The sequence below is a fragment of the Lepisosteus platostomus genome, chromosome 15, assembly GCF_059453375.1.
Source record: "Lepisosteus platostomus isolate fLepPlt1 chromosome 15, fLepPlt1.hap1, whole genome shotgun sequence".
Lineage (NCBI taxonomy): Eukaryota > Metazoa > Chordata > Actinopteri > Semionotiformes > Lepisosteidae > Lepisosteus > Lepisosteus platostomus.
The window spans coordinates 552,986-578,486 of NC_142625.1; the positions used below are offsets into that span (position 1 = coordinate 552,986).

At 57.4% G+C, this 25,501-nt stretch overlaps 13 non-coding genes across 13 annotated transcripts; all 13 read left to right on the top strand.

Annotated features, from left to right (window-relative positions):
• The first annotated feature begins 3,520 nt into the window (after nucleotides 1–3,520).
• LOC148647396 (U2 spliceosomal RNA) lies at nucleotides 3,521–3,712 on the top strand. The gene has a single exon (XR_015927059.1). It is a non-coding gene; the product is annotated as a U2 spliceosomal RNA (small nuclear RNA).
• Nucleotides 3,713–4,581: 869 nt separating this feature from the next.
• On the top strand, nucleotides 4,582–4,772 carry LOC148647397 (U2 spliceosomal RNA). Its single transcript, XR_015927399.1, has one exon. It is a non-coding gene; the product is annotated as a U2 spliceosomal RNA (small nuclear RNA).
• Nucleotides 4,773–5,641: 869 nt separating this feature from the next.
• On the top strand, nucleotides 5,642–5,832 carry LOC148647398 (U2 spliceosomal RNA). Its single transcript, XR_015927400.1, has one exon. It is a non-coding gene; the product is annotated as a U2 spliceosomal RNA (small nuclear RNA).
• An 865-nt stretch (nucleotides 5,833–6,697) lies between these two features.
• LOC148647399 (U2 spliceosomal RNA) lies at nucleotides 6,698–6,888 on the top strand. The gene has a single exon (XR_015927401.1). It is a non-coding gene; the product is annotated as a U2 spliceosomal RNA (small nuclear RNA).
• An 865-nt stretch (nucleotides 6,889–7,753) lies between these two features.
• Nucleotides 7,754–7,944, top strand: LOC148647400 (U2 spliceosomal RNA). The gene has a single exon (XR_015927402.1). It is a non-coding gene; the product is annotated as a U2 spliceosomal RNA (small nuclear RNA).
• An 865-nt stretch (nucleotides 7,945–8,809) lies between these two features.
• Nucleotides 8,810–9,000, top strand: LOC148647401 (U2 spliceosomal RNA). The gene has a single exon (XR_015927403.1). It is a non-coding gene; the product is annotated as a U2 spliceosomal RNA (small nuclear RNA).
• A 3,350-nt stretch (nucleotides 9,001–12,350) lies between these two features.
• Nucleotides 12,351–12,541, top strand: LOC148647402 (U2 spliceosomal RNA). The gene has a single exon (XR_015927076.1). It is a non-coding gene; the product is annotated as a U2 spliceosomal RNA (small nuclear RNA).
• Nucleotides 12,542–13,410: 869 nt separating this feature from the next.
• On the top strand, nucleotides 13,411–13,601 carry LOC148647403 (U2 spliceosomal RNA). Its single transcript, XR_015927404.1, has one exon. It is a non-coding gene; the product is annotated as a U2 spliceosomal RNA (small nuclear RNA).
• An 869-nt stretch (nucleotides 13,602–14,470) lies between these two features.
• On the top strand, nucleotides 14,471–14,661 carry LOC148647404 (U2 spliceosomal RNA). The gene has a single exon (XR_015927405.1). It is a non-coding gene; the product is annotated as a U2 spliceosomal RNA (small nuclear RNA).
• An 865-nt stretch (nucleotides 14,662–15,526) lies between these two features.
• On the top strand, nucleotides 15,527–15,717 carry LOC148647405 (U2 spliceosomal RNA). The gene has a single exon (XR_015927406.1). It is a non-coding gene; the product is annotated as a U2 spliceosomal RNA (small nuclear RNA).
• Nucleotides 15,718–16,586: 869 nt separating this feature from the next.
• LOC148647406 (U2 spliceosomal RNA) lies at nucleotides 16,587–16,777 on the top strand. The gene has a single exon (XR_015927407.1). It is a non-coding gene; the product is annotated as a U2 spliceosomal RNA (small nuclear RNA).
• An 869-nt stretch (nucleotides 16,778–17,646) lies between these two features.
• Nucleotides 17,647–17,837, top strand: LOC148647407 (U2 spliceosomal RNA). Its single transcript, XR_015927408.1, has one exon. It is a non-coding gene; the product is annotated as a U2 spliceosomal RNA (small nuclear RNA).
• A 6,184-nt stretch (nucleotides 17,838–24,021) lies between these two features.
• LOC148647408 (U2 spliceosomal RNA) lies at nucleotides 24,022–24,215 on the top strand. Its single transcript, XR_015926917.1, has one exon. It is a non-coding gene; the product is annotated as a U2 spliceosomal RNA (small nuclear RNA).
• Nucleotides 24,216–25,501: the final 1,286 nt, after the last annotated feature.

Consider the following 25,501-nt stretch of genomic DNA (forward strand, 5'->3'; position numbering starts at 1 on the left):
GGACGGGGCGGGGGTCGCCTACCATGGGTCGGGGGCGTCTGAGAGTCCCGGGTATGGCTTTGGGTCCATAAGCTCCTCGTCGGCGGAATCGGAAGGAATGGATAGTGAGACATTTGATGGTCCGCCATGACTCTCGCCATTGCAACCATTAATGTAAGAGGGTTGAAGAATAAAAGAAAGAGGCAGGCTGTCTTTTCGGAGATAGCCGATAGAAAGATCGACGTCTGCTTCCTCCAAGAGGTGCATTTAGCAGGGAACAGGGATGTGGATCAGTTCCGGAATGAATGGAAAAAAGGTAGATCATGGTGGAGTGTGGGAGGGGTCCATTCGTCAGGGATAGGTATCCTTTGTGGTTCCTCTGAATTTGTTGCAAGTGACACCAGGATAATTGTCCCTGGTAGACTCTTGGTAGTGGATGGTAGATGGAGAGACATGGAGATGAGATTGGTGTGCGTGTATGTGCCCGCAGATAGAAGACTGCAAAGTGATTTTTTGAAAGATTTAGAACCTTGCCTCTACACGAACAGAGTTTTGATAGTGGGAGGTGATTTTAATATAGATTTGACGGATGCACAGGGTGGTGGGGTTATTTCACTTCTACAAATTACTAAGGGGTTTAAATTAAAGGACGGGTTTCACGGTATCAAACACTACACGTGGGACAACCAACGAGGTATGCAGCGGCGGTTGGACTATATTTTCCACGGCTCAAGGTTAGAGATCCAGAACAGGACTGTAACTCCTACATGGTTTTCGGACCATGCTTTGTTGGTGGTGACCTTCAAAGGTAAAGAAACTGGTTTTAAGGCCGGCTTTTGGAAACTTAATAAAACAGTTTTAGATGACAAAGAGTACCGGGATAGGATTGTGCGCCTATTAGGTCATCTCGTAGGATTGCGGGGGAGATTCAAGACGGAGGTTGGATGGTGGGAGAGCTGTAAGAGGGTAATTGTCAAGGTCACCATAGATTACTGTGCAGCACGGAGGAGAGCTGAGCGGGAGGAACTGACAGGGCTTCAGCAGGAATTAGAGCGGATTTACAGGGAGGCTAATAGGAGTGGGGATTTTGATTTGAGGGCTTCTGCCAGAGTACGTGCACTGCTGAGGGAAAAATGGTTGCGGCGGGCCAAAGAGTTTTTGTTTCGTTTGAAGGGCACTCAGTTAGAGAAAGATGAGCAGTGCTCAGCCCAGTTTTTCAGCAGGGTCAAAGAACAACAGGAAAAGATCTACATCGAGAAACTGGTGAGGAGGGATGGGAAGGTGGCTGAAGATATTGCTGGCTTGATAGAGTGCGCGTCGGACTACTATAAGGATCTCTTCACTGAGAAGAAGGTGGACGAACAGGTGCGCAGAAGACTGATGGCACAGGTGCGTATCAGAAATTGGGAGGAAAAAGATCTGGACCGTCCTATAACATCTGAAGAGATAAAGGCAGCCACGCTGGGGTTGCGGAAGGGCACTGTGCCAGGTGTTGACGGTCTGCCTGTTGAGTTTTATATTGCTTTTTGGGAGCAGTTGGAGCCTGTTTTGTTGGGTGTTTTTAAGGAGATTTTAGAAATGGGTGAGCTAAGCCCCACAATGAAGACGGGCATACTGACCCTAATTTATAAAAAGAAGGGTGATAAGACCAACCTCGATAATTGGAGACCCCTACAGCTATTGTGCACGGAGTATAAGATTCTGGCTAGAGTTTTAAGCAGGAGGCTAAGGAGCATTATGGCGTACCTGGTGCGGGAAGATCAAACGTGTGCAGTGGCTGGAAGGCGGATGGATTGGAACCTGCAGTTGGTACGAGACGTCACCGAATGGGTGAGTGACCGAAGACTGCCCTTAATGCTTGTGAATTTGGATCAAAACAAGGCTTTTGATAGGGTCCACCACGGGGCTCTGTGGGAGATCCTGGCGAGAATGGGGGTGAGTGCGAGGTTCATCGAGTGGATCCGTACCCTGTACAGGACGGTGGAGACACGTGTCAGCATCAACGGGTGGGTAGGAGGTGGAATCCCGGTTGAGTGTGGTGTACGGCAGGGGTGCCCTCTGTCTCCTTTGCTCTACGTCATTTACATAGAGCCGTTCCTGGAGCGTATAAGGATGGACCAACGAGTAGAAGGAGTTATAGTTCCAGGAAGCAAAGGGAGGCAGGTAAAGGTGATCGCCTACGCTGATGATATCACTCTGTTTTTAAGCTCAGATTTCAGCTTGATCAGGGTGCTTAGTATAGCACAGGAATTTGAAGAAGGACTGGGAGCCACGCTGAATAGGAATAAGAGCTCAATCAAGTACTGGGGTACTTGGAGAAGAAGGAGCGACACGGTTGGGGGTCTGACGGTGGTGCAGGAACCCATTAAGATCCTGGGAGTACTGTTCCACCCTGAAGAAGCTGCCCGCCTTAACTGGGTGGTCAAGATGAAGAAGGTGACTCAGAAGTTGGGGCTTTGGCAAAACAGATCCCTGTCCTTCCTTGGGAAGGTGGTCGTGTTAAAGGCGGAGATCATGCCTTTGCTGATCCATCTGGCGGTGGTTTACCCCCTGCCGGCTAGAATGCGCAAAGAGCTGGTTCGTGCCGTGTTCACCTTTGTGTGGGGCGGCAGGTATGAATATATAAGACGATCAGATATGTATAGGCCAGTGGAAGAGGGGGGAAGAGGAGTCCCGGATATCCCCTTAAAACTGGACTGTATTTTTGTTGCCAGTCTCTGTGTGATGTTGCGTGGAGATTCGGCGCACCTTTGTTTTTTCTTTGCTAGGTTATGGTTCTCTCATGCAATGAAACATCTGGTGAACTGGACGAACCTGACGCCCAAGGCCGAGAACTTGCCTTTGCACTACAGGCATGCAGCGCACTGGCTGAAAGTACACCCGATGGTGAAGAAAGACCTGATTTCTTTGGATCACAGATTGATGTACAGGACGCTGAGACAGGATAGTAGTCCTGCTGTACCAGGGGTGCCTCGGGAAGTCTGGATAAGAACGCAGGCAAAGTCTCTGGATAACAGACTGTGTGACTTAAACTGGTTGTGTGTGTGGGATAGATTGGCCGTGAGGGAAAAGCTATATAGACACGGTTTAACAAGGCAGTTGATTTGTCCTCGGCAGCAGTGCCACAAGGAGGAGACAGTGAGGCATGCATTCTGGGAGTGTGATTTTGTGCAACAGGTGTGGGGGGAGTGTGCATGTTGGGTGTCTTCCTTTTTCACGACAGAAAGTTTAAATTATTCAATGGTGCTAAAAGGGGTGAAGGGTGTGAGGAAACAGAATGAGAGGTTTTTGGTGTGGTTGTTGATTAGTTTAGTAAAGGCGTATGTGTGGCAAGACAGGAATGAATTGGTGAAGCATGGTGTGCATGGATCAGTGGGTGCTGTGGTGTGGAGGGTGAGGAATGACATAGGGAATAGAGTGAAGTGGGATGTGCGAAAGTGGGGATTTGCGGCGGCGAAAGAACGATGGAAAGAATTGTTTGTGTTAGGGAACTGAGTTAGGTGTAGGGCTGTGAGAATGCGGTGTGAGTGATTTCTAATTGATTAGTTTTATAAAAAAAAAAAAAAAAAAAAAAAAAAAATCTGTTCTTATCAGTTTAATATCTGATACGTCCCCCATCGGGGGACCACATATTAAACGGATTTTTGGAACAGGGAGCTGGATCAGGAGCTTGCTCCGTCCTCTCCACGCATCGGCCCGGTATTGCAGCGCCTCCGGGAGCGGTGCACCACCTTCTCTCAGCGGTGAAAAGACAGACGTAGGTAGGTAGCTAGCTAGCTAGCTAGCTAGCGAGCGAGCGAGCGAGCGAGCGAGCGAGCAAGCAAGCGGAGTGGACTGGAGCTCCTTCTTCTCGGGTCTCGTCCCTCGTCCCTCGTCCATCTGTGTGTCTCTGTGTTCTGTCTCTCTCTCGCCCTCTCGGTTCCCGTGCTCCCTCTGTGCGCTTTCCCGCGTCTCGACTCTCTGGGCAAGCAGGCCGGCCCCCTTTTCGGCTCCCGTGCGTTTTCCCTCCAAAAAACTTAGGTTTTTCAGCCTTTTCCCAGGGAGGCAGGCGTGGCTTGCTTGCTTGCTTGCTTGCTTGCTTGCTTGTGTGTGTGTCCGTCCCCGTCCCTGCAGGCGGGCCCCTTTCGACAGCTGGGCGTTTTCCCTCCCAAAAACTTAGTATATCCACCTTTTCTTTCTTTTTTTTCGGCAGGCAGGCAGGCAGGCGTGTGTGCGCGCGCGCGCGCGTCCCCGTCCCTCCCTCCCGAGAGAGAGCTGCCCCTTGCCTCTGCCCGCAGGTGCTGGCGCTCGGCTTTCGCTTGCAGCCGGTTGGGCGCAGCTGCTGCCGGTGGGAGGGGCCTAAGCTAAGGAGGCCGGGCGGCTGGCGCCCCCTGCGGCTGCGGTCGTTGTCGGGCCGTTGACAGAAGATCAAAGAGCAGGGCCCCCGCCCGGGACTGGCAGGAAGGCAGGCGGGCAGGCAAGAGAGAGGGGGAGCAGAGTCCCGCGGCAGGCCTCTGGCTGCAGGGAGGCCGGCGGCTGCGCGGGTCCCGGGCTCCAGAGGAGTCGGCCTGCGCCACTGTGCGCCAGCGGAACGCCCGCGCGTCGGTCCGCGCCTTTGTGGGCATCGCTTCTCGGCCTTTTGGCTAAGATCAAGTGTAGTATCTGTTCTTATCAGTTTAATATCTGATACGTCCCCCATCGGGGGACCACATATTAAACGGATTTTTGGAACAGGGAGCTGGATCAGGAGCTTGCTCCGTCCTCTCCACGCATCGGCCCGGTATTGCAGCGCCTCCGGGAGCGGTGCACCACCTTCTCTCAGCGGTGAAAAGACAGACGTAGGTAGGTAGCTAGCTAGCTAGCTAGCTAGCGAGCGAGCGAGCGAGCGAGCGAGCGAGCAAGCAAGCGGAGTGGACTGGAGCTCCTTCTTCTCGGGTCTCGTCCCTCGTCCCTCGTCCATCTGTGTGTCTCTGTGTTCTGTCTCTCTCTCGCCCTCTCGGTTCCCGTGCTCCCTCTGTGCGCTTTCCCGCGTCTCGACTCTCTGGGCAAGCAGGCCGGCCCCCTTTTCGGCTCCCGTGCGTTTTCCCTCCAAAAAACTTAGGTTTTTCAGCCTTTTCCCAGGGAGGCAGGCGTGGCTTGCTTGCTTGCTTGCTTGCTTGCTTGCTTGTGTGTGTGTCCGTCCCCGTCCCTGCAGGCGGGCCCCTTTCGACAGCTGGGCGTTTTCCCTCCCAAAAACTTAGTATATCCACCTTTTCTTTCTTTTTTTTCGGCAGGCAGGCAGGCAGGCGTGTGTGCGCGCGCGCGCGCGTCCCCGTCCCTCCCTCCCGAGAGAGAGCTGCCCCTTGCCTCTGCCCGCAGGTGCTGGCGCTCGGCTTTCGCTTGCAGCCGGTTGGGCGCAGCTGCTGCCGGTGGGAGGGGCCTAAGCTAAGGAGGCCGGGCGGCTGGCGCCCCCTGCGGCTGCGGTCGTTGTCGGGCCGTTGACAGAAGATCAAAGAGCAGGGCCCCCGCCCGGGACTGGCAGGAAGGCAGGCGGGCAGGCAAGAGAGAGGGGGAGCAGAGTCCCGCGGCAGGCCTCTGGCTGCAGGGAGGCCGGCGGCTGCGCGGGTCCCGGGCTCCAGAGGAGTCGGCCTGCGCCACTGTGCGCCAGCGGAACGCCCGCGCGTCGGTCCGCGCCTTTGTGGGCATCGCTTCTCGGCCTTTTGGCTAAGATCAAGTGTAGTATCTGTTCTTATCAGTTTAATATCTGATACGTCCCCCATCGGGGGACCACATATTAAACGGATTTTTGGAACAGGGAGCTGGATCAGGAGCTTGCTCCGTCCTCTCCACGCATCGGCCCGGTATTGCAGCGCCTCCGGGAGCGGTGCACCACCTTCTCTCAGCGGTGAAAAGACAGACGTAGGTAGGTAGCTAGCTAGCTAGCTAGCTAGCGAGCGAGCGAGCGAGCGAGCGAGCAAGCAAGCGGAGTGGACTGGAGCTCCTTCTTCTCGGGTCTCGTCCCTCGTCCCTCGTCCATCTGTGTGTCTCTGTGTTCTGTCTCTCTCTCGCCCTCTCGGTTCCCGTGCTCCCTCTGTGCGCTTTCCCGCGTCTCGACTCTCTGGGCAAGCAGGCCGGCCCCCTTTTCGGCTCCCGTGCGTTTTCCCTCCAAAAAACTTAGGTTTTTCAGCCTTTTCCCAGGGAGGCAGGCGTGGCTTGCTTGCTTGCTTGCTTGCTTGCTTGCTTGTGTGTGTGTCCGTCCCCGTCCCTGCAGGCGGGCCCCTTTCGACAGCTGGGCGTTTTCCCTCCCAAAAACTTAGTATATCCACCTTTTCTTTCTTTTTTTTCGGCAGGCAGGCAGGCAGGCGTGTGTGCGCGCGCGCGCGCGTCCCCGTCCCTCCCTCCCGAGAGAGAGCTGCCCCTTGCCTCTGCCCGCAGGTGCTGGCGCTCGGCTTTCGCTTGCAGCCGGTTGGGCGCAGCTGCTGCCGGTGGGAGGGGCCTAAGCTAAGGAGGCCGGGCGGCTGGCGCCCCCTGCGGCTGCGGTCGTTGTCGGGCCGTTGACAGAAGATCAAAGAGCAGGGCCCCCGCCCGGGACTGGCAGGAAGGCAGGCGGGCAGGCAAGAGAGAGGGGGAGCAGAGTCCCGCGGCAGGCCTCTGGCTGCAGGGAGGCCGGCGGCTGCGCGGGTCCCGGGCTCCAGAGGAGTCGGCCTGCGCCACTGTGCGCCAGCGGAACGCCCGCGCGTCGGTCCGCGCCTTTGTGGGCATCGCTTCTCGGCCTTTTGGCTAAGATCAAGTGTAGTATCTGTTCTTATCAGTTTAATATCTGATACGTCCCCCATCGGGGGACCACATATTAAACGGATTTTTGGAACAGGGAGCTGGATCAGGAGCTTGCTCCGTCCTCTCCACGCATCGGCCCGGTATTGCAGCGCCTCCGGGAGCGGTGCACCACCTTCTCTCAGCGGTGAAAAGACAGACGTAGGTAGGTAGCTAGCTAGCTAGCTAGCTAGCGAGCGAGCGAGCGAGCGAGCGAGCAAGCAAGCGGAGTGGACTGGAGCTCCTTCTTCTCGGGTCTCGTCCCTCGTCCCTCGTCCATCTGTGTGTCTCTGTGTTCTGTCTCTCTCTCGCCCTCTCGGTTCCCGTGCTCCCTCTGTGCGCTTTCCCGCGTCTCGACTCTCTGGGCAAGCAGGCCGGCCCCCTTTTCGGCTCCCGTGCGTTTTCCCTCCAAAAAACTTAGGTTTTTCAGCCTTTTCCCAGGGAGGCAGGCGTGGCTTGCTTGCTTGCTTGCTTGCTTGCTTGCTTGTGTGTGTGTCCGTCCCCGTCCCTGCAGGCGGGCCCCTTTCGACAGCTGGGCGTTTTCCCTCCCAAAAACTTAGTATATCCACCTTTTCTTTCTTTTTTTTCGGCAGGCAGGCAGGCAGGCGTGTGTGCGCGCGCGCGCGCGTCCCCGTCCCTCCCTCCCGAGAGAGAGCTGCCCCTTGCCTCTGCCCGCAGGTGCTGGCGCTCGGCTTTCGCTTGCAGCCGGTTGGGCGCAGCTGCTGCCGGTGGGAGGGGCCTAAGCTAAGGAGGCCGGGCGGCTGGCGCCCCCTGCGGCTGCGGTCGTTGTCGGGCCGTTGACAGAAGATCAAAGAGCAGGGCCCCCGCCCGGGACTGGCAGGAAGGCAGGCGGGCAGGCAAGAGAGAGGGGGAGCAGAGTCCCGCGGCAGGCCTCTGGCTGCAGGGAGGCCGGCGGCTGCGCGGGTCCCGGGCTCCAGAGGAGTCGGCCTGCGCCACTGTGCGCCAGCGGAACGCCCGCGCGTCGGTCCGCGCCTTTGTGGGCATCGCTTCTCGGCCTTTTGGCTAAGATCAAGTGTAGTATCTGTTCTTATCAGTTTAATATCTGATACGTCCCCCATCGGGGGACCACATATTAAACGGATTTTTGGAACAGGGAGCTGGATCAGGAGCTTGCTCCGTCCTCTCCACGCATCGGCCCGGTATTGCAGCGCCTCCGGGAGCGGTGCACCACCTTCTCTCAGCGGTGAAAAGACAGACGTAGGTAGGTAGCTAGCTAGCTAGCTAGCTAGCGAGCGAGCGAGCGAGCGAGCGAGCAAGCAAGCGGAGTGGACTGGAGCTCCTTCTTCTCGGGTCTCGTCCCTCGTCCCTCGTCCATCTGTGTGTCTCTGTGTTCTGTCTCTCTCTCGCCCTCTCGGTTCCCGTGCTCCCTCTGTGCGCTTTCCCGCGTCTCGACTCTCTGGGCAAGCAGGCCGGCCCCCTTTTCGGCTCCCGTGCGTTTTCCCTCCAAAAAACTTAGGTTTTTCAGCCTTTTCCCAGGGAGGCAGGCGTGGCTTGCTTGCTTGCTTGCTTGCTTGCTTGCTTGTGTGTGTGTCCGTCCCCGTCCCTGCAGGCGGGCCCCTTTCGACAGCTGGGCGTTTTCCCTCCCAAAAACTTAGTATATCCACCTTTTCTTTCTTTTTTTTCGGCAGGCAGGCAGGCAGGCGTGTGTGCGCGCGCGCGCGCGTCCCCGTCCCTCCCTCCCGAGAGAGAGCTGCCCCTTGCCTCTGCCCGCAGGTGCTGGCGCTCGGCTTTCGCTTGCAGCCGGTTGGGCGCAGCTGCTGCCGGTGGGAGGGGCCTAAGCTAAGGAGGCCGGGCGGCTGGCGCCCCCTGCGGCTGCGGTCGTTGTCGGGCCGTTGACAGAAGATCAAAGAGCAGGGCCCCCGCCCGGGACTGGCAGGAAGGCAGGCGGGCAGGCAAGAGAGAGGGGGAGCAGAGTCCCGCGGCAGGCCTCTGGCTGCAGGGAGGCCGGCGGCTGCGCGGGTCCCGGGCTCCAGAGGAGTCGGCCTGCGCCACTGTGCGCCAGCGGAACGCCCGCGCGTCGGTCCGCGCCTTTGTGGGCATCGCTTCTCGGCCTTTTGGCTAAGATCAAGTGTAGTATCTGTTCTTATCAGTTTAATATCTGATACGTCCCCCATCGGGGGACCACATATTAAACGGATTTTTGGAACAGGGAGCTGGATCAGGAGCTTGCTCCGTCCTCTCCACGCATCGGCCCGGTATTGCAGCGCCTCCGGGAGCGGTGCACCACCTTCTCTCAGCGGTGAAAAGACAGACGTAGGTAGGTAGCTAGCTAGCTAGCTAGCTAGCGAGCGAGCGAGCGAGCGAGCGAGCAAGCAAGCGGAGTGGACTGGAGCTCCTTCTTCTCGGGTCTCGTCCCTCGTCCCTCGTCCATCTGTGTGTCTCTGTGTTCTGTCTCTCTCTCGCCCTCTCGGTTCCCGTGCTCCCTCTGTGCGCTTTCCCGCGTCTCGACTCTCTGGGCAAGCAGGCCGGCCCCCTTTTCGGCTCCCGTGCGTTTTCCCTCCAAAAAACTTAGGTTTTTCAGCCTTTTCCCAGGGAGGCAGGCGTGGCTTGCTTGCTTGCTTGCTTGCTTGCTTGCTTGTGTGTGTGTCCGTCCCCGTCCCTGCAGGCGGGCCCCTTTCGACAGCTGGGCGTTTTCCCTCCCAAAAACTTAGTATATCCACCTTTTCTTTCTTTTTTTTCGGCAGGCAGGCAGGCAGGCGTGTGTGCGCGCGCGCGCGCGTCCCCGTCCCTCCCTCCCGAGAGAGAGCTGCCCCTTGCCTCTGCCCGCAGGTGCTGGCGCTCGGCTTTCGCTTGCAGCCGGTTGGGCGCAGCTGCTGCCGGTGGGAGGGGCCTAAGCTAAGGAGGCCGGGCGGCTGGCGCCCCCTGCGGCTGCGGTCGTTGTCGGGCCGTTGACAGAAGATCAAAGAGCAGGGCCCCCGCCCGGGACTGGCAGGAAGGCAGGCGGGCAGGCAAGAGAGAGGGGGAGCAGAGTCCCGCGGCAGGCCTCTGGCTGCAGGGAGGCCGGCGGCTGCGCGGGTCCCGGGCTCCAGAGGAGTCGGCCTGCGCCACTGTGCGCCAGCGGAACGCCCGCGCGTCGGTCCGCGCCTTTGTGGGCATCGCTTCTCGGCCTTTTGGCTAAGATCAGGGTTCAAGTGGCTTGTCCGCAGTTCTCTCAGATCTTAGTCCAGAGGGCCGGGAAGGCGTGGAGAAGGACGCTGTGACGGGAAGGAGCGGAGTGCGGTTTTGCTGGAGCCAGGAGATTGGAAGAAGCCGAGACGAGGATTCTGCAGTTGCTGTTGGTCGGAGCGAGAGGGCGACGGAGGTTTCCTGAGGGCTTGGAAGCGGTGCCGAGGTTTGGAGCCATGGAGCTGTTGGCGGGATACATCTGGGCGAGGAAGGAGCGACGGAAGGATTCATTTCGCTTCGTGCTGCGGAGACGAGATGGACAAGGAAGATGGACTCGAGATAAGTTTGTGACTTTAATTTTGGAGGAGGTTTTGGGCTTATGTTTACGGGACATTTTTTGCTTACAAGACTTTTGTGAACGTGGTATATTTGAGTTAACTTTAGTTTCTAGTGATTTGTGTTTTGAGTTGTTGGGGAAGATTCAGGAGAAGAGAGAGGAGGCTCCGTTGAGCTTCTTCTCAGTGGACCCAATGTTTGCAGGGGATCTGAAGAGGATGACTGTGCATATTTCTGATCCGTTTGTTTCAGAAGAGGAAATTGTTGATTTTTTGAAAGGGTTTGTGTTTTTGCATGGGAGAGGACAGAGAGAACTGGATCCAAAAGGGGTTTGGACTGGGAAACGGGTTTTTTGGGTGAGATTGCGTTTTGGGGAATCTATTGAAGCGGGGGTGATACACCCTCCACCGTTTTTTGAGATCGGGACAGGGATGGGTTGTCTGTCCTATCTAGGACAGCCGTTGGTGTGCAGAAGATGTGGAAGATTGGGGCATTTTGCTGCACATTGTTCGATAGTGTTTTGTGGACGATGTTTTGTTCAAGGTCATACAGTGAAAGAATGTAAGATTGGGGTTAAATGTTTTTCGTGTGGGGGATTGGGGCATTTATATAAAAATTGTGTGGTGAAGGGAGGGGGTGGTGAAGGTCACGAGGTGGAAGGGGAGGAGGGGCAGGTATTGCAGGTACGGGAAGAGATGGGTGGGTTTGGAAGTAAAGTGAGGGAGGAGGAAGAAGGAAAGGGTGTTAAGGCGTCAGAGGGGGATTTGGTTGCGGGTGGTAAACGTGCGGCGAAAGATGATTTGGAAGGTAGTATAGGTGTCAATTGTGAGGTTGGGAGGAGTGAAAATACGGTGAATGTGGCTGAGAGTTTAGTGGAATGCGAGTCTGAGAGTAAGTGTGATAAGGAGGTGACAAATGACTTGCAAACAGAGAGTTTGAATGTAGAGGAGGTGGGAAGGATGTGTAAAGGAGATTGTGCAGGAAGTAACGAGGAGATTGGAAAAACAGGAATGGAGAAGGTAGGAGTGGAATCTGGAAAGGAAGGGGTGGAAGAGAAGGATAGGGGTCAGGAGGAGGTTAAGGAGGTTGCAAAAGGCGTGACACAGGAAGTGGAGGAGGTAGAGAGGAAGAGTACAGGAGAATGTGTGGGACGCAGGGGGGAGAATGGAAAGGATGGGATAAAGACAGATAAGGTAGGCGTAGTAAATGAGGAGTTTAGGAGTAAGGAGATTAGTGAGGTTAGGGAATTAGTTAAGGAGGGTAAGGGTGGGTGCATTGAGGGAGTTAAGGGTGAAAATGTGGAGGTGGTGAAGGATGGCATACAAGTTGAGAAGGCAAAAGTGGAAGTTGTGGAAAATAGGAAGGTTGGTGGATGTGTGAGAAGTGTGAGAGAACATGTCGGGAAAGAAATTAGGGTAAGCAAGGAAGTGGCAGTATTCAGAAATGGAGAGGTGAAAGAGGCTGGCATGAGGGTGTTAGAGTCCAGAGCAGAAGAGGGAAGAAGTAGTGATATTGAAGATGAGGGATGGTATACTGGTGAACTTACAGATAGCGATGTGGAGAGGGAACATGCAGAATATGTGAAACGGTGTACGGAAGAATGGAAGAAGGGAGGGTACACTGAGGGGAGGCTAAAAGCGCCATTGCAGGGGATTTCGTGGAACTTTGATTTTACAGGAAAGGTGAAAGAAATCGAATTGAATGATGAGAACTTTCCACCCTTAGGGTCCGTAGGGGCCATGAAGGGGGAAAACAGTAAAGCGGAATCTGTTTCAGCGAAAGGAGAGAGTATTGGTGGGGTTGCAAGTGGAGGAGGGAGCAATGGGGGCAACGGCGGGGGACGGAAAATAATGCTCGCAAAGTATGGAAGAAAGTTAAATTTGTCCAGGGGTGGCAAAACTGGAGTAAAGTAAAGAGTAGTATGGGAAATTATGTAAAAGTTTGGGGATTGAATGAGGGTTGGTTTTGGGTTTGAGGTGTTTGGAGTATGGGAATAAGTTGGATTTAAAAGAGGGATTGGTTGTTTTGCATAAGGGGTGGGATTATGTTAATAGATGGTTTGTATATGTTTGGTGTATTGGAGTATTGGATTTGAGGTTTTGAGTTTTTTTGGTTTTTAATGGTTTTGGTTGAAGTATTTTGTATTTTGTGATAATAAAAAAAAAAAAAAAAAAAATCTGTTCTTATCAGTTTAATATCTGATACGTCCCCCATCGGGGGACCACATATTAAACGGATTTTTGGAACAGGGAGCTGGATCAGGAGCTTGCTCCGTCCTCTCCACGCATCGGCCCGGTATTGCAGCGCCTCCGGGAGCGGTGCACCACCTTCTCTCAGCGGTGAAAAGACAGACGTAGGTAGGTAGCTAGCTAGCTAGCTAGCTAGCGAGCGAGCGAGCGAGCGAGCGAGCGAGCAAGCAAGCGGAGTGGACTGGAGCTCCTTCTTCTCGGGTCTCGTCCCTCGTCCCTCGTCCATCTGTGTGTCTCTGTGTTCTGTCTCTCTCTCGCCCTCTCGGTTCCCGTGCTCCCTCTGTGCGCTTTCCCGCGTCTCGACTCTCTGGGCAAGCAGGCCGGCCCCCTTTTCGGCTCCCGTGCGTTTTCCCTCCAAAAAACTTAGGTTTTTCAGCCTTTTCCCAGGGAGGCAGGCGTGGCTTGCTTGCTTGCTTGCTTGCTTGCTTGCTTGTGTGTGTGTCCGTCCCCGTCCCTGCAGGCGGGCCCCTTTCGACAGCTGGGCGTTTTCCCTCCCAAAAACTTAGTATATCCACCTTTTCTTTCTTTTTTTTCGGCAGGCAGGCAGGCAGGCGTGTGTGCGCGCGCGCGCGCGTCCCCGTCCCTCCCTCCCGAGAGAGAGCTGCCCCTTGCCTCTGCCCGCAGGTGCTGGCGCTCGGCTTTCGCTTGCAGCCGGTTGGGCGCAGCTGCTGCCGGTGGGAGGGGCCTAAGCTAAGGAGGCCGGGCGGCTGGCGCCCCCTGCGGCTGCGGTCGTTGTCGGGCCGTTGACAGAAGATCAAAGAGCAGGGCCCCCGCCCGGGACTGGCAGGAAGGCAGGCGGGCAGGCAAGAGAGAGGGGGAGCAGAGTCCCGCGGCAGGCCTCTGGCTGCAGGGAGGCCGGCGGCTGCGCGGGTCCCGGGCTCCAGAGGAGTCGGCCTGCGCCACTGTGCGCCAGCGGAACGCCCGCGCGTCGGTCCGCGCCTTTGTGGGCATCGCTTCTCGGCCTTTTGGCTAAGATCAAGTGTAGTATCTGTTCTTATCAGTTTAATATCTGATACGTCCCCCATCGGGGGACCACATATTAAACGGATTTTTGGAACAGGGAGCTGGATCAGGAGCTTGCTCCGTCCTCTCCACGCATCGGCCCGGTATTGCAGCGCCTCCGGGAGCGGTGCACCACCTTCTCTCAGCGGTGAAAAGACAGACGTAGGTAGGTAGCTAGCTAGCTAGCTAGCTAGCGAGCGAGCGAGCGAGCGAGCGAGCGAGCAAGCAAGCGGAGTGGACTGGAGCTCCTTCTTCTCGGGTCTCGTCCCTCGTCCCTCGTCCATCTGTGTGTCTCTGTGTTCTGTCTCTCTCTCGCCCTCTCGGTTCCCGTGCTCCCTCTGTGCGCTTTCCCGCGTCTCGACTCTCTGGGCAAGCAGGCCGGCCCCCTTTTCGGCTCCCGTGCGTTTTCCCTCCAAAAAACTTAGGTTTTTCAGCCTTTTCCCAGGGAGGCAGGCGTGGCTTGCTTGCTTGCTTGCTTGCTTGCTTGCTTGTGTGTGTGTCCGTCCCCGTCCCTGCAGGCGGGCCCCTTTCGACAGCTGGGCGTTTTCCCTCCCAAAAACTTAGTATATCCACCTTTTCTTTCTTTTTTTTCGGCAGGCAGGCAGGCAGGCGTGTGTGCGCGCGCGCGCGCGTCCCCGTCCCTCCCTCCCGAGAGAGAGCTGCCCCTTGCCTCTGCCCGCAGGTGCTGGCGCTCGGCTTTCGCTTGCAGCCGGTTGGGCGCAGCTGCTGCCGGTGGGAGGGGCCTAAGCTAAGGAGGCCGGGCGGCTGGCGCCCCCTGCGGCTGCGGTCGTTGTCGGGCCGTTGACAGAAGATCAAAGAGCAGGGCCCCCGCCCGGGACTGGCAGGAAGGCAGGCGGGCAGGCAAGAGAGAGGGGGAGCAGAGTCCCGCGGCAGGCCTCTGGCTGCAGGGAGGCCGGCGGCTGCGCGGGTCCCGGGCTCCAGAGGAGTCGGCCTGCGCCACTGTGCGCCAGCGGAACGCCCGCGCGTCGGTCCGCGCCTTTGTGGGCATCGCTTCTCGGCCTTTTGGCTAAGATCAAGTGTAGTATCTGTTCTTATCAGTTTAATATCTGATACGTCCCCCATCGGGGGACCACATATTAAACGGATTTTTGGAACAGGGAGCTGGATCAGGAGCTTGCTCCGTCCTCTCCACGCATCGGCCCGGTATTGCAGCGCCTCCGGGAGCGGTGCACCACCTTCTCTCAGCGGTGAAAAGACAGACGTAGGTAGGTAGCTAGCTAGCTAGCTAGCTAGCGAGCGAGCGAGCGAGCGAGCGAGCAAGCAAGCGGAGTGGACTGGAGCTCCTTCTTCTCGGGTCTCGTCCCTCGTCCCTCGTCCATCTGTGTGTCTCTGTGTTCTGTCTCTCTCTCGCCCTCTCGGTTCCCGTGCTCCCTCTGTGCGCTTTCCCGCGTCTCGACTCTCTGGGCAAGCAGGCCGGCCCCCTTTTCGGCTCCCGTGCGTTTTCCCTCCAAAAAACTTAGGTTTTTCAGCCTTTTCCCAGGGAGGCAGGCGTGGCTTGCTTGCTTGCTTGCTTGCTTGCTTGCTTGTGTGTGTGTCCGTCCCCGTCCCTGCAGGCGGGCCCCTTTCGACAGCTGGGCGTTTTCCCTCCCAAAAACTTAGTATATCCACCTTTTCTTTCTTTTTTTTCGGCAGGCAGGCAGGCAGGCGTGTGTGCGCGCGCGCGCGCGTCCCCGTCCCTCCCTCCCGAGAGAGAGCTGCCCCTTGCCTCTGCCCGCAGGTGCTGGCGCTCGGCTTTCGCTTGCAGCCGGTTGGGCGCAGCTGCTGCCGGTGGGAGGGGCCTAAGCTAAGGAGGCCGGGCGGCTGGCGCCCCCTGCGGCTGCGGTCGTTGTCGGGCCGTTGACAGAAGATCAAAGAGCAGGGCCCCCGCCCGGGACTGGCAGGAAGGCAGGCGGGCAGGCAAGAGAGAGGGGGAGCAGAGTCCCGCGGCAGGCCTCTGGCTGCAGGGAGGCCGGCGGCTGCGCGGGTCCCGGGCTCCAGAGGAGTCGGCCTGCGCCACTGTGCGCCAGCGGAACGCCCGCGCGTCGGTCCGCGCCTTTGTGGGCATCGCTTCTCGGCCTTTTGGCTAAGATCAAGTGTAGTATCTGTTCTTATCAGTTTAATATCTGATACGTCCCCCATCGGGGGACCACATATTAAACGGATTTTTGGAACAGGGAGCTGGATCAGGAGCTTGCTCCGTCCTCTCCACGCATCGGCCCGGTATTGCAGCGCCTCCGGGAGCGGTGCACCACCTTCTCTCAGCGGTGAAAAGACAGACGTAGGTAGGTAGCTAGCTAGCTAGCTAGCTAGCGAGCGAGCGAGCGAGCGAGCGAGCGAGCAAGCAAGCGGAGTGGACTGGAGCTCCTTCTTCTCGGGTCTCGTCCCTCGTCCCTCGTCCATCTGTGTGTCTCTGTGTTCTGTCTCTCTCTCGCCCTCTCGGTTCCCGTGCTCCCTCTGTGCGCTTTCCCGCGTCTCGACTCTCTGGGCAAGCAGGCCGGCCCCCTTTTCGGCTCCCGTGCGTTTTCCCTCCAAAAAACTTAGGTTTTTCAGCCTTTTCCCAGGGAGGCAGGCGTGGCTTGCTTGCTTGCTTGCTTGCTTGCTTGCTTGTGTGTGTGTCCGTCCCCGTCCCTGCAGGCGGGCCCCTTTCGACAGCTGGGCGTTTTCCCTCCCAAAAACTTAGTATATCCACCTTTTCTTTCTTTTTTTTCGGCAGGCAGGCAGGCAGGCGTGTGTGCGCGCGCGCGCGCGTCCCCGTCCCTCCCTCCCGAGAGAGAGCTGCCCCTTGCCTCTGCCCGCAGGTGCTGGCGCTCGGCTTTCGCTTGCAGCCGGTTGGGCGCAGCTGCTGCCGGTGGGAGGGGCCTAAGCTAAGGAGGCCGGGCGGCTGGCGCCCCCTGCGGCTGCGGTCGTTGTCGGGCCGTTGACAGAAGATCAAAGAGCAGGGCCCCCGCCCGGGACTGGCAGGAAGGCAGGCGGGCAGGCAAGAGAGAGGGGGAGCAGAGTCCCGCGGCAGGCCTCTGGCTGCAGGGAGGCCGGCGGCTGCGCGGGTCCCGGGCTCCAGAGGAGTCGGCCTGCGCCACTGTGCGCCAGCGGAACGCCCGCGCGTCGGTCCGCGCCTTTGTGGGCATCGCTTCTCGGCCTTTTGGCTAAGATCAAGTGTAGTATCTGTTCTTATCAGTTTAATATCTGATACGTCCCCCATCGGGGGACCACATATTAAACGGATTTTTGGAACAGGGAGCTGGATCAGGAGCTTGCTCCGTCCTCTCCACGCATCGGCCCGGTATTGCAGCGCCTCCGGGAGCGGTGCACCACCTTCTCTCAGCGGTGAAAAGACAGACGTAGGTAGGTAGCTAGCTAGCTAGCTAGCTAGCGAGCGAGCGAGCGAGCGAGCGAGCGAGCAAGCAAGCGGAGTGGACTGGAGCTCCTTCTTCTCGGGTCTCGTCCCTCGTCCCTCGTCCATCTGTGTGTCTCTGTGTTCTGTCTCTCTCTCGCCCTCTCGGTTCCCGTGCTCCCTCTGTGCGCTTTCCCGCGTCTCGACTCTCTGGGCAAGCAGGCCGGCCCCCTTTTCGGCTCCCGTGCGTTTTCCCTCCAAAAAACTTAGGTTTTTCAGCCTTTTCCCAGGGAGGCAGGCGTGGCTTGCTTGCTTGCTTGCTTGCTTGCTTGCTTGTGTGTGTGTCCGTCCCCGTCCCTGCAGGCGGGCCCCTTTCGACAGCTGGGCGTTTTCCCTCCCAAAAACTTAGTATATCCACCTTTTCTTTCTTTTTTTTCGGCAGGCAGGCAGGCAGGCGTGTGTGCGCGCGCGCGCGCGTCCCCGTCCCTCCCTCCCGAGAGAGAGCTGCCCCTTGCCTCTGCCCGCAGGTGCTGGCGCTCGGCTTTCGCTTGCAGCCGGTTGGGCGCAGCTGCTGCCGGTGGGAGGGGCCTAAGCTAAGGAGGCCGGGCGGCTGGCGCCCCCTGCGGCTGCGGTCGTTGTCGGGCCGTTGACAGAAGATCAAAGAGCAGGGCCCCCGCCCGGGACTGGCAGGAAGGCAGGCGGGCAGGCAAGAGAGAGGGGGAGCAGAGTCCCGCGGCAGGCCTCTGGCTGCAGGGAGGCCGGCGGCTGCGCGGGTCCCGGGCTCCAGAGGAGTCGGCCTGCGCCACTGTGCGCCAGCGGAACGCCCGCGCGTCGGTCCGCGCCTTTGTGGGCATCGCTTCTCGGCCTTTTGGCTAAGATCAAGTGTAGTATCTGTTCTTATCAGTTTAATATCTGATACGTCCCCCATCGGGGGACCACATATTAAACGGATTTTTGGAACAGGGAGCTGGATCAGGAGCTTGCTCCGTCCTCTCCACGCATCGGCCCGGTATTGCAGCGCCTCCGGGAGCGGTGCACCACCTTCTCTCAGCGGTGAAAAGACAGACGTAGGTAGGTAGCTAGCTAGCTAGCTAGCTAGCGAGCGAGCGAGCGAGCGAGCGAGCAAGCAAGCGGAGTGGACTGGAGCTCCTTCTTCTCGGGTCTCGTCCCTCGTCCCTCGTCCATCTGTGTGTCTCTGTGTTCTGTCTCTCTCTCGCCCTCTCGGTTCCCGTGCTCCCTCTGTGCGCTTTCCCGCGTCTCGACTCTCTGGGCAAGCAGGCCGGCCCCCTTTTCGGCTCCCGTGCGTTTTCCCTCCAAAAAACTTAGGTTTTTCAGCCTTTTCCCAGGGAGGCAGGCGTGGCTTGCTTGCTTGCTTGCTTGCTTGCTTGCTTGTGTGTGTGTCCGTCCCCGTCCCTGCAGGCGGGCCCCTTTCGACAGCTGGGCGTTTTCCCTCCCAAAAACTTAGTATATCCACCTTTTCTTTCTTTTTTTTCGGCAGGCAGGCAGGCAGGCGTGTGTGCGCGCGCGCGCGCGTCCCCGTCCCTCCCTCCCGAGAGAGAGCTGCCCCTTGCCTCTGCCCGCAGGTGCTGGCGCTCGGCTTTCGCTTGCAGCCGGTTGGGCGCAGCTGCTGCCGGTGGGAGGGGCCTAAGCTAAGGAGGCCGGGCGGCTGGCGCCCCCTGCGGCTGCGGTCGTTGTCGGGCCGTTGACAGAAGATCAAAGAGCAGGGCCCCCGCCCGGGACTGGCAGGAAGGCAGGCGGGCAGGCAAGAGAGAGGGGGAGCAGAGTCCCGCGGCAGGCCTCTGGCTGCAGGGAGGCCGGCGGCTGCGCGGGTCCCGGGCTCCAGAGGAGTCGGCCTGCGCCACTGTGCGCCAGCGGAACGCCCGCGCGTCGGTCCGCGCCTTTGTGGGCATCGCTTCTCGGCCTTTTGGCCAAGATCAGAAGGCGCGTGGCCTGACCGCGGCTGGACGATTCAAAAGAGACGAGAAGGGCGGCAGAGGAGAGACGGAGGAATACAGACGGAAGGATCCTACGAAGGCGCAGACGACCGGGAAGAAGGCATTGGACCAACACCTGGGGGAACCGGATTCACGAGCCACCACTGGAATCGCTCTGGGTTGAGCCCAGGGGGTGAAGGTGGGGCTCCCAGATGACGGCGGCCGGTGAGTGGGATCCCTTTTTAGCGACCGTGAACCCTCTGTCCCGTGAGGGACAGATGAGGTGCACGGTGCGCTTTATCTTAAAGAAGAAAGAGGATGCGGGAGTATGGATGGTCAGGACACAGTTCGAGAGAAAGATTTTGTTCGATGTGTTGAACATTAAGAAGATCAATATTTTGGGAGTTCAGGATTTTCAGGTGAAGAATATCTATGATGTCACGTTGACTACGAACTACGAATGCCGAAGGGTGTGGGATAGGGCTAACGACTTGAAGGAAACTGACCCTCTTGCGAAATTTATTATTGAACCTCTGTTCGCCCGGGAGTTGAGACCAGTAACTGTGCATATGTATAACCCTCATGTGCCCGAGGTTGATATAGCCATCTTCCTAAGAAGATACCTTGATATCCAAGGGGAGGGGAAGAAAATCTTGGATGAGGAAGATATATGGACTTTTAAGAGACGGTTTATGGCAAGGTTTCGGCCGTGTAAGACCTCCCCTGGGGGGGTGCTACACCCTCCGGCATCCTTTTATATCGGGCCAAATAAGGGGTATCTGAGTTACGCTGGGCAGCCTAAAACCTGTAGGAAGTGTGGCCAGGAAGGACATGTGGTAGCAGACTGCACGGAACAGCTTTGTAGGCGCTGCGGTCAGGTCGGGCACTCGGCAGTGTCTTGCCGTGAGGCCAGGGTGTGCAACCTGTGCGGTGAACAAGGCCACATGTATAGGGCTTGCCCGCAGAAAATTAAGACCTTTGCGTCCGTAGTTGCAGACAGGGGAGAGGAACAAGCCGGACCATCAGTGAGAACAAGGAGGAACGATGAAGAGGGCACTCACCTGAATGAAGATCTCGCCCTCCAGGAGGTTGACACTGATGCTCTGGCTCAGGTTTCGGACCCAGAGCCCCAGGCGTCCAGATCGGGTATGCAGGACCTCCTCGCTGGATTACCGGAGATGGGAGCGAATGAGGAACCCGGGGAGAAGGAACCCTCAGAATCTGGCTGGATGAAACCAAAAAGGAGGGGAAAAAAGTCAAAGAAGAGGGAGAGAACCGCCTCGGACGAGGACAACACAGGGGTGGTAGAGAAGAAGTACAAAGAGATCGACATTCCGTCGGAGGAAGAGGCTGGCATGGAAGAGGAAGACTACTCTGATTCAGAGGTACAGCCTCAAAAGGAGGGAGACTATAATCCAGACGAGAGCCGGGAAATGGAGGAAGACCCCAGCATTGAGGGAGAGGTAGTGGGGAGTCCTGCGGAAGAGGAGGACAACGACTCTCCAAAAGACCCAGGCCCGGTAGATGAAGGGGAAGAGGAGGAGAGAGAACCCCCCCAACCTACATCTGAAGCAGGGGGGTCAGTAACCGCCCACGTTTCTGTCGCACGCCCCCAGGTCGTAATGCCCGGGGACGTGGCGATTGGCTCCGAACTTTGTCTACAGCCTGAGAGATCCTCCGATTCGGACTCGGACGCCTCACTGCCCCTCAGCGGTGTAACGGCTCAGGAAGAATCTCCCCCGTCCTTTTCCCCCGTTACATCTCTCAGCGACGCTATGTCGCCAAATGTAGACGGTATGGAAGATGCCCTGCATGGCCTTCTGGGTTCACTGTATTGAAGGCTACTTTCATGAGCGAGAGAGATGGGAACCTCCCCCCCTCCCGAGGCAGAGTGCATTCTCTGCTCCATTAACACCAGGGGTCTTAAAGATAAGATCAAACGTAACGGCGTCTTTGAATTCCTGGCTGAAAGGCGGTTTTCTTTTTGTTTCCTACAAGAAGTCCACCTCGGATCAGAGAGAGACGTGTCCGAATTCAGGAAGGACTGGCGTACTGGGGACTCTTGGTGGAGTGTGGGGGGTGTGCATTCCTCGGGGGTGGGGATCCTTTGCGGGACTCCTAATTTCTCTCCAAGCGAGGTTGTCTCTGTAATTCCAGGGAGGCTGTTGGTAGTGGATGGTGTGTGGGAGTGTATGCGTGTGCGTGTGATTGGAGTGTATGCACCAGCGGATAGGCGCCTTCAGGGGGCCTTCCTGAGAGAGTTAGAGCCCCTCCTCTATACAAATAGAGTGGTACTGATGGGTGGAGATTTTAACATCGATCTCGGTGATGTGAGTGGTTCGGGAGTGAGTGGTCTGCGTGAGATTGCACAACGTTTCAAACTGCATGACTGTTTTGGTGATTTTGGCCCGGCCTCCAAGGCTTATACCTGGAGTAATGGGCGAGGGATATTCCGAAGGCTAGATTATGTATTCACCACCCTAAAAGGGGTGACTCGGGCCAGGCAGGTGGTTCCAGTATGGTTCTCTGACCACCTCTTACTGTCGGCAACTGTGACCTCTGATGGTTTCCGGACAAGACCACAGCACTGGAAGCTGAACACGCAGGTCCTGTCCGAGGAGAAATATCTTACTCGGATAGTTGACCTGCTGTGCGGCTTCCAGAGGAAACGGTGGAGGTTTCCTACGGCGGTCCTCTGGTGGGAGGCCTGTAAAAAGGCCATCGCCAAGGCCTCCGTGAGTTACTGTAGGCACAGGAGATCTGTGGGTAAGGCGGCGCTAGCTAATTTACAAAAAGAGCTAGAAGGCCTATATGTGGCGTTTAATGAGGGTGGTTCCTTCGACGCAGCAAAAGCCACAGAAATCCGGCACGCTTTGAGCGAGACCTGGTCCTCGCGAGCTAGAGAGTTCCTGTTCAGGCTCAAGGGTGAGCTTTTGGAAAGCCATGAGAAGTGCTCGTCCCACTTCTTCGGCGCGGTCCGCGCGCGGCAGGCAAGGACCAGCTTCGAGGCGCTACGGAAGGTGGATGGCTCAGTAACACAGGATGGGCTTGAAATGGAGGAGTGCGCCTCGGAGTTTTACAGGTCCTTGTTTGCGGAAAAACCCGTGGACGCGGGCCGTTGGGAGAAGTGGTTGACGGGCATAGACGGGCGAACTGAGGTTCCTCTGGGCTTGGACGGGGATCTAACGGCCGCGGAGGTGAAGGAAGCCATGGCCGGCCTGCGTCGGGGAACCGCCCCCGGCGTCGACGGCCTGCCCATAGATTTCTATGTTGCCTTTTGGGACACGCTTCAGCCCATGCTCATGGAGGTCTTCCGGGAAATACTGCAAGTCGGGGAGATGGGAACAACAATGAAGGTAGGAGTCTTGTCTCTTATCTTCAAAAAGGGTGATAAGGCAGATCTGGAAAACTGGAGGCCGATCCAGTTACTCTGCACCGATTATAAGATCTTGGCAAGAGTACTGGGTAGGAGGCTGAGGAAGGTGATGCCAGATCTGGTTAGTAAGCACCAGACTTGCAGTGTAGAGGGCCGGAAAATAGCTTGGAATCTCCATCTCATCAGAGACACGGTTGCCTGGGTAGAAGATCGGAACCTAGAGCTCATGCTGGTCAGTCTCGACCAGAGTAAGGCCTTTGATAGGGTTCACCATGCCTTCCTCTGGGAGGTTCTGGCGCGGCTGGGCTTGAGCCATGCCTTCATCAGGTGGATCAAGACACTTTACAATGGTGTGGTATCACGGGTGTGCATCAACGGGAGGTTGGGAGCGGGAGTGCCGGTCGGTTGTGGGGTGAGGCAGGGTTGTCCCCTGTCTCCCCTCCTTTACGTCCTGTACACCGAGCCCCTCCTCCTAGCAATTCACAAGGATCCCCTGATTGAGGGCGTGGTGGTTCCAGGCAGTGGGGGTGAGCAGGTAAAAGTCGCGGCCTATGCTGACGACATCTCACTGTTCCTTACATCCGAAAGGAGTATGTACCGGGTACTTGAGTTGATGGAGGACCTCTCAGCAGGCACCGGGTCCTGTCTAAACAGGGACAAGTGTGCCATCAAGTACTTTGGCAAGTGGAAGGACAGGAGAGACGAGGTCGCGGGCCTCCCCCTGGAGCCGGGTCCATTAAAGATCTTGGGCATCCGATTTCACTCGGGCGATTCCGCGAGATTGAATTGGGAGGACAAGCTTCGGCGGGTAAACCAGAGGTTGGGTATGTGGCAGGATAGGACACTTTCCTATACAGGGAAGGTCCTAGTAATCAAGGTGGACATCCTGCCATTGCTAGTGCATCTGGCCAGGGTGTTTCCCTTACCTGCCAGCATGAGGAGGGATCTCGTTAGAGCAGTCTTCCGGTTCATCTGGGGTGCGGGTTATGAGTACATCGCCCGAGTGCACATGTGTAGACCGGTAGAGGAAGGGGGGAGGGCCGTTCCAGATTTGCCGGCCAAACTGGATACCCTGTTTGTGTCCGGCCTGTGTATGATCCTCCATGAGGACCCTGACCACCTGTGCGTGTGCTACGTAAAGCTGTGGTTATCTGTCATGATGAGGCACCTTGTGGCTTGGTCCAATAGGACGCCTAAGGCCGAAAGGCTGCCCCCGCACTACAGGCACGCCGTAAAGTGGCTGAAAAAGTACCCTGCAGCCAGGGAGGGGCGGGCGTCCTTAGACCACAAGGCCTTATACAGGACAGTGGTCGCAAAGGCCGGCCCGGCAGTGGTCGGGGTTTCGGAAGAAGGCTGGCGGCAAATTCAGCCTGTTGGTCTTGACAACAGGTTAAAAGACCTTAATTGGCTGGCCAGATGGAATCGTATGCCGGTCCGGGAGACATTGCATAGTCACGGTCTTTCGAGACAAAATCGGTGTCCCCGCCCGGATTGCGCGGAGATCGAAACAGTCATGCATGTTTTCTGGGGGTGCACCTTTTCACAACAGGTATGGAAGAAGAGCGAATGGTTGTTGGAGAGAGTGAGTACGGATTTTAACTTGACTGCACAGATAGTATTGAAAGGGGTTCTGGGACCACGTAAATGGAACTGTGGTTTCCTTTTGTGGCTCATTATCAGTCTAGTTAAATGGTTTTTGTGGATGTCACGTAAAGAATTAGTAGAGCACGGGAAGGGGGATTCACCGGACACAATAGTTTGGAAAATTCAGCACGATATTGGGAGAAGGGTTAAGTGGGATATCTCACGGTGGGGTTTTTCTGCAGCAAAGGAACGATGGAAGGGTCTTTTTTCTTTAGGTTAATTTCTGTGTGTTGTCGGGGGTTGTAGGTAACTATGTCTTGTATGTATTGTTTTGTATATTTTGTATTTTTGTAATAAAAAAAAAAAAAAAAAAATCTGTTCTTATCAGTTTAATATCTGATACGTCCCCCATCGGGGGACCACATATTAAACGGATTTTTGGAACAGGGAGCTGGATCAGGAGCTTGCTCCGTCCTCTCCACGCATCGGCCCGGTATTGCAGCGCCTCCGGGAGCGGTGCACCACCTTCTCTCAGCGGTGAAAAGACAGACGTAGGTAGGTAGCTAGCTAGCTAGCTAGCTAGCGAGCGAGCGAGCGAGCGAGCGAGCGAGCAAGCAAGCGGAGTGGACTGGAGCTCCTTCTTCTCGGGTCTCGTCCCTCGTCCCTCGTCCATCTGTGTGTCTCTGTGTTCTGTCTCTCTCTCGCCCTCTCGGTTCCCGTGCTCCCTCTGTGCGCTTTCCCGCGTCTCGACTCTCTGGGCAAGCAGGCCGGCCCCCTTTTCGGCTCCCGTGCGTTTTCCCTCCAAAAAACTTAGGTTTTTCAGCCTTTTCCCAGGGAGGCAGGCGTGGCTTGCTTGCTTGCTTGCTTGCTTGCTTGCTTGTGTGTGTGTCCGTCCCCGTCCCTGCAGGCGGGCCCCTTTCGACAGCTGGGCGTTTTCCCTCCCAAAAACTTAGTATATCCACCTTTTCTTTCTTTTTTTTCGGCAGGCAGGCAGGCAGGCGTGTGTGCGCGCGCGCGCGCGTCCCCGTCCCTCCCTCCCGAGAGAGAGCTGCCCCTTGCCTCTGCCCGCAGGTGCTGGCGCTCGGCTTTCGCTTGCAGCCGGTTGGGCGCAGCTGCTGCCGGTGGGAGGGGCCTAAGCTAAGGAGGCCGGGCGGCTGGCGCCCCCTGCGGCTGCGGTCGTTGTCGGGCCGTTGACAGAAGATCAAAGAGCAGGGCCCCCGCCCGGGACTGGCAGGAAGGCAGGCGGGCAGGCAAGAGAGAGGGGGAGCAGAGTCCCGCGGCAGGCCTCTGGCTGCAGGGAGGCCGGCGGCTGCGCGGGTCCCGGGCTCCAGAGGAGTCGGCCTGCGCCACTGTGCGCCAGCGGAACGCCCGCGCGTCGGTCCGCGCCTTTGTGGGCATCGCTTCTCGGCCTTTTGGCTAAGATCAGAGTTCAAGTGGCTTGTCCGCAGTCCTCACAGATCTTAGTCCAGAGGGCCGGGAAGGCGTGGAGAAGGATGCTGTGACGGGAAGGAGTGGAGTGCTGTTTTGCTGGAGCCAGGAGATTTGAAGAAGCCGAGACGAGGATTCTGCAGTTGCTGTTGGTCGGAGCGAGAGGGCGACGGAGGTTTCCTGAGGGCTTGGAAGCGGTGCCGAGGTTTGGAGCCATGGAGCTGTTGGCGGGATACATCTGGGCGAGGAAGGAGCGACGGAAGGATTCATTTCGCTTCGTGCTGCGGAGACGAGATGGACCAGGAAGATGGACTCGAGATAAGTTTGTGACTTTGATTTTGGAAGAGGTTTTGGGTTTATGTTTACGGGACATTTTATGCTTACA